The following is a 6,948-nucleotide window of genomic DNA, read 5'->3' on the forward strand; positions in this document are numbered from 1 at the left end:
CATCACAATCACACTGCCATCACCTTGGGTTCTCATTCCTATCCCAGGACCTTTGCACATGCCTCAGCCTGGGATGCTCTCTCCCCGGCCAATCTGGATCTCTCTCATCCTTTAGACTGCTTAAGTATCACCTGCTTAGAAATCCTGACCGTCAGTAAACCACCCTCTTCTCCCCCTTGATGCTATTACTGTTGAATCCTTTTCACAGCAACAGATTATCTTATTTGTTTACTTGCCTTCCCCACCCCCCTTCTCCCCCCGGCTGCCTTGCAAGCTCTGTAATAGCCATGGCTTTCTCCTGGGCTCTGCTGTCTCTCCAGTGCCTAGAAAAATGACTGGCACAAAGTAGACAATCAGATATTTTTTCAGGGGTGGGAATCATCATCATGAATGTTGTATTCTGTGAGAATCTCTACATTTTTAGAAAAATGTGAAGAACAAGTAGGACAAGAGAAGGGGAGTAACAACAGTTATCTGTAATATAAAACCAATGAGATAAGAGTTTGAAAACACAAGGCTCACAGGTAGAGTTAATCTCTATTGGGGAACATAAAAAATTTCATTTTACAGTTTATTACATTCTTTTTCTTCATCTTCATGCAGAACTGGATTTGAATCATAGCAAAAGGCCTTGGTAAGACAGGTTAAGCTTTCTGACAGGACCTCTCAGTGGGAAGCTTATGGAATCCTCATTTCTGGAAATCTTCCTGGATAGAAAACGTCTTTCCTGAATGAATAGTGGAATATTTGCATTGGAAAATCCATTTATTTGATTCCTACAACAATTTCATTCTCTGACCTCCTGATGCTCTTCTTCCCTGTCATTTTATTCTCCCTACCTGCTCTGCAGACAACCGGAAATGTTACCAAAATGTTGTGTCTTTACAAACTAGCTTAGGTCTCTTCCAATCTGACTACACACATCATCACTAACCAGTAGAAGTAGCTCCATCTTTGATGAAAATGAAAAAACAAGAGCCAGATTCAAATGCAAAGGCCAGTATCACTGCAAGAGAGTAGGGATTTGGGCCAGTTGGTGAGAAGACTCTCTATTTCATATCTATATATACCAATAACTCTGTGACAAACTCACTGTCTTAATACCAAGATACTGAGCTTCATTTCCAGTTCCACTTAGATATTGAAATCTCCCAGAATGATGACAGGGACAATGGTGAAGTCAATGAACCTCTTCAAATGAATGAATGGGAGAGTTCAAGAATAACCATGGAATACAAGAACAGGCCTGCAAATCTTAGAACTTTTTATGTCCGAGTCCCACACAATCAGGAATTCGCTTATAAAACTTTCAGAAGTACTGGTTAATCCGTTCATTCAGTGAATACAAACTATGACCCAAACATTGTTTTAGGTCTGGGAATACAGGAATGAACAAGGGGAAATTGGAGGGGAGATAGACAATGCATATATTTTTGAAAGATAAATTCAGATGGTAGATGCTGGGAACAAATCAAATCAAGATGATGTGCTAGAGCCGATTTAGTGGGGGGAGAAAATTCTTTAGGGTGGTAAGGAGGGAAGGTCACTGAGGAGATAACATTTAAGCCAGTACCTGAATGATGAGAAAGAACCTGCCAGGTGAAGAGCTGGGGAAACATAGTTCCAGAAAGAGGGAGCAGCAAACAAAAAGACTCTGAGGCATGGTTTGAGAGCCATGGAAAGGGAATGGGTTTTATTTGGAATATAATAGGAAGCAGTTAGAGAGTTGATTTTTTTTTTAACTTTTTTTGGACTTGGTTTTAATTGAGGTATAGTTGATTTACAATATTGTATTAGTTTCAGGTATAGAGCAAAGTGATTGTTATACATATATATGTATATATCTATATTCGTTTTTTGGTTCTTTTCCATTATAGTTTATTACAAGATATTGAATATAGTTCCCTGTGCTATACAGTAAATCCTTGTTGTTTATCTATTTTTATATACGGTGGTGTGAATCTGTTTATCCCATACTCCCAATTTATCCCTCCCCCCCAAGAGAGTTGATTTTTAAACAGAGTGTTGGTGCAATCTGATTTATATTTTAAAGGGATCTTTTTAGGGATCTCTACTGCTGTGTAGAGAACGAACTAGAAGGAAGAGAGAAGAAAGGAGCCTATTTCAGTAGTTTGGGCAAGCAAAGATGGTGGTTTGGACTAGGGTAGTAGCTGTGGGAGAGGTGAGAAGTGATTGGATTCAGGACATATTTTGCAGGTAGATATAACATGGGGACTGAGGGTGGTAAGAAGTTTGGATTTTATAAGTACAGATGTTTCTATTATAACGATGCCTCTGAAAGACTTCACATTCTGCAAAAATGTGTGCTAAAAATAATAGGGCTTATGGGAAAATGTAGGGTTAGGGAAAACCACTCAAAACCCAAGGAACATGGTAACTGGAGCATTAAGAAAGCAACAGCAATTCCAATGGTAGTAATAGTGGAGTCATGTCTCTATGGCATTTGTGTCCTGTATCCCCACCAGTTAATCCTTCACAGTATTAAACCCTGGGTCAGCTTCCTCCTCCAAGATGTGAGTCCTTGAGGGCATTCACTTCTAATAAAGACCATCCTCAGTGAAATTAAATAAATGATTCAGGACATAGCCTTTTTATTTTTCATCATTTTACCATGGGAGAAATGCCTCTGCAGCATCTTCCTCTTCATCTGTACTCACAGCTTGGACAGATAGCTTACCACAGAAAAGACCACAGCCACTATTGAAAGCACTAAAGCAGCCACACTAGTACTAAAGGAAAGTCTCTGCAGATTTCCTGCTTTTTGCTTAGGGTCTTCGTATATTGCTCAGGCCTTTTTAATGGTGAGGAAGTTGGCCACAGGTCGCTTCAAAATGTTAGCATGCTAGAAAAATGGCATGTTAACCGGCACAACTTCTGTGTTATCCCAACATCAGTCCCCTATTACTTATTAAGTAATTTCCAACACAGAAAAACACGCTGTCGGAAACAGGCTATACAAAAGAAAGCCTTTGGAGCTGTTAAGCAAAGGAGTGACGTGATGTGATTTCTGCTTCAGAAAGATCACACTGACTGCCGAGAGGAGGACAAACAATGGAGGAAAAGGGCAGCCCAGAGAGACTGTTGCACTGGGCCAGGTGAGAGGTAATGGTGGTTCCGATTAGGCGAATAGCAGTAGAGATGGTGAGAAACGACTGCATTCATTCTGGATGTAATTTGCTGGGAGAGGTGATAGCATTTGCTGATTGAGTGGATGTGGGGATTGAGGGCAAGAGAAGAATCAAGAATGACTTTCTAGTGAAATAAGCCAGATATAGAAGGACAAATATTGTACAATTCCAGTTTTATGCGGTATCTAGAAGAGGCAAATCCATAGAGACAGAAAATAGAATAGAGGCTGCCAGGGGCTGGGAGGGAGGGAGGAAGAAGTATTGCTTAATAGGTACAGAGTTTTGTTGGGGAAGATGAAAATTTTTCGATATAGATAGTGCTGATGGTTACACAGCATGGTGAATGTATTTAATGCCACTGAATTGTGGTTAAAATGATAAATGTGAAGTTATGTATATTTTATAACAATAAAAGAATCTCAGCTCACAGATGGCTGTTTCAGGGAAAACTTCTGAAATCCTATTATACTCACTCACAGAAGACTATGCTTTTTCTTTCATCACTTTTATCCTAGTTTGTAAACATGTATTTATTTGTGTGGTTTTTGAGGAATGTCTTTCTCTTCTCCAGGACTGTGTGATCCATAATGATTTCCATGTCAGGTTTGCTAACTTATCTCCCAGCAGTGTCTAGCCCATTGAACTAATTTGGTATAAAAGTTTTTATTGAATTAATTTTTCCAGTATTAAGGAAGGAAACTAAAATACAATCTTGAGCACCACATGCATCGCAATTATCTAAACCTTTCCTAGCCATGACATTTATAGAGCTGACTAATTTTAATAGGTCATTTAAAAATATATTTAGCAAACGTGGCATGACTATGCCACACACAAATGCAGAGAGAGGAAGAAGTCTAATTATTCTATTGTTACATCACATAATTATCCATGATCAAATTATAGATTGTAGAAGGGATAATTATTTCTAATGGTCTCCAAGAGCCATCATTTTCTTTAATCGGAATTTGGTAGGGATTAAGTGATTCGGAAGGGGCACGGCAAAACATTCTGATTTTAGGTGATTCACCTGAAGACTGATAATCATGGTAAGTAAACAAAGTTTCCTCTGACAATCTACATGTCTTGTAACGGGCTTCAAATAAATTATCAGAGTGGGAAACATTATGGACTTATATGCCTAATAATTTGCAATAACTTTTCATGCAATTATTAATAGTTCAAGGGATGAACAACAAAAAAGTGAGGTTTGCTCCTGTTTTTACTTTTCTTTTCTCATTTGACTAGAAAGTTTAAGATTTTAGAATAGCTTCTTTGGCGAATGATTTAGATTCTGAATACCTGGCAGAATACTGACAAAATTTATTCTGTAAGCGTATTTAAAAACCAATTCTCCTTCTAGTCAAATGCGTTTTCGTTTTTTAGTAGTAATGATAGTGGTGGTGAGGCTGGTAGATTCAATGCTACTTACAATGGGAAATTTCTCTAGTTCACATTAACTATATTGAAGTTATTTTACTATGTGCCTATTCCTTCTTAATCTACTTTGTTATTAATAAGTATTAATAAGTATTCTCCAGTTGTGTCACTCAGTCTATTTTTCCAAATAGAAACAAGTTCATGTCTTTGTAAATAAATGATTAAGACTGTTAAAAAAAAAAAAAGGCTTCCCTGGTGGCGCAGTGGTTGAGAATCTGCCTGCCAATGCAGGGGACATGGGTTCGAGCCCTGGTCTGGGAAGATCCCACGTGCCGCGGAGCAACTGGGCCCGTGAGCCACAATTACTGAGCCTGCGCGTCTGGAGCCTGTGCTCCGCAACAAGAGAGGCCACGATAGTGAGAGGCCCACGCACCGCGATGAAGAGTGGCCTCCGCTCGCCACAACTAGAGAAAGCCCTCGCACAGAAACGAAGACCCAACACAGCCAAAAATAAAAAATAAATTAATTAATTAAAAAAAAAAAAAAGAATGACTTTCTAGAATTTTGTCCCTAGCAACTGAGTGATTGGTAGTGCTATTAACTGTAGAAAGAAAGATGGGAGAAGGAACAGGTTTGAGGAGGGGAGGAGGCCATGTTAAGTTGGAGATGTCCGTATGACATCCATGGGGAGAGGGCAAATAGGCCACTTGATGTATGATTCTAAACCTGAGGGATGACATCGGAGCTGAAGATTTCAACTTAGTGACATCAGCATAGGGATAATATTTCAAACTAGGGGACTGGATGAGGAGCCTTCAGGAGAGACAGTGAACAGATGAGAGGAGAGGACCAGTCCCAACCCTGAGACACATGAGCATTTGCAGCTGAGACAGGGGAGGAGGGATCAGAAAAAGAGATTGAGAATGAGTGCTCAGTGATACAGGAGGAAAAGGGGGGAGGGTGTGGGTTTCTGGATGCCAGGAGAAGAAGGTATTTCAGGAAGGAACGAGTGATCAGCTGTGAGGAGGTGAAAAGGAGGGCAGAGAATTGATCTTTGCATTTGGCGAGTTGGAGGTGGCTGGTAATCTTTGTGTAGAGCAATTTCAGCAGAGTGCTGGAGAGTAAATTCAAGTGGAGGGGCTTAAGAAGAGAATGGGAAGCGAGAATGTGGAGACAGCAACCATAGGCAACTATTTTGAAGACTTTTGCTGTGAAGGAGAGCAGAGAATGGGGCAGATTCTGGAGGAGAATGTGAGGTTAAAGGAAGGGTTTTTTGTTTTGTTTCATTTTGTTTTAACCTTCACTTAGTCCCTCTCCTCTTTTCTTTACGTACATCCGAGTTTCTTTTTTTATTTTTTTTATTTTTATTTTTTAGCTTCATCATGCGGCACGCGGGAATCTTAGTTCCCCGACCAGGGATCGAACCTGTGCCTCCTGCAGTGGAAGCAGGGATTCTTAACCACTGGACTACCAGGGAAGTCCCAACATCCGAGTTTCTGACCTATATCATCTTCCTTTTCTCGAAAGAACTTTTAAGGGCTTCCCTGGTGGCACACTGGTTCAGAATCTGCCTGCCAATGCAGGGGACACAGGTTCAAGCCCTGGTCCGGGAAGATCCCACATGCCGCAGAGCAAATAAGCCCATGCGCCACAACTACTGAGCCTGTGCTCTAGAGCCCGCGAGCCACAACTACTGAAGCCTGCGCGCCTAGAGCCCGTGCTCCACAACAAGAGAAGCCACTGCAATGAGAAGCCCTTGCACTGCAAGGAAGAGTAGCCCCTGCTCGCCACAAGTAGAGAAAGCCTGCATACAGTAACGAAGACCCAATGCAGCCATAAATAAATAAATAAATAAATTTAAATAGTTTACAAAAAATAAAATAAAGAACTTCTTTTAACATTTCTTATAAGGCAGGTCTACTGGCAGCAATTCCATCATATTTTTGTTTGTCTAAGGTCTTTATTTGTCTTTCACTTTTGAAGGATAATTTCACAGGCTACAGAATTCTAGATTGGTAGACTTTTATTCTCAGCACGAAATATTTCACTCCACTCTCTTCTTGTTTGCATGGTTTCTGAGAAATCAGATATCATTCTTATCTTTGCTCCTACTCGTAGGTAAGGTGTTTTTTCCCTCTGGCTTCTCTCAGAATTTTTTCTTTATCTTAGATTTTTTGTCGTTTGCAACTGATATACCTAGGTGTAGTTTTGTTAGCATTTATTCTGCTTGGTGTTGTCTGAGCTTTCTGGATCTGTGGGTTGGTGTCTGACATTAATTTGGGGACATTCTCAGTCATCATTGCTTCAAATAATTCCTTTCTTTCTTCTTCTGATATTCCCATTACGTGTGTATTACACCTTTTGTAGTTGTCCCACAGTCCTTGGATATTGTTGGGTTTTTCCCCTGTCTTTTTTTTTC

Source organism: Eubalaena glacialis, chromosome X (assembly GCF_028564815.1).
Source record: "Eubalaena glacialis isolate mEubGla1 chromosome X, mEubGla1.1.hap2.+ XY, whole genome shotgun sequence".
NCBI lineage: Eukaryota > Metazoa > Chordata > Mammalia > Artiodactyla > Balaenidae > Eubalaena > Eubalaena glacialis.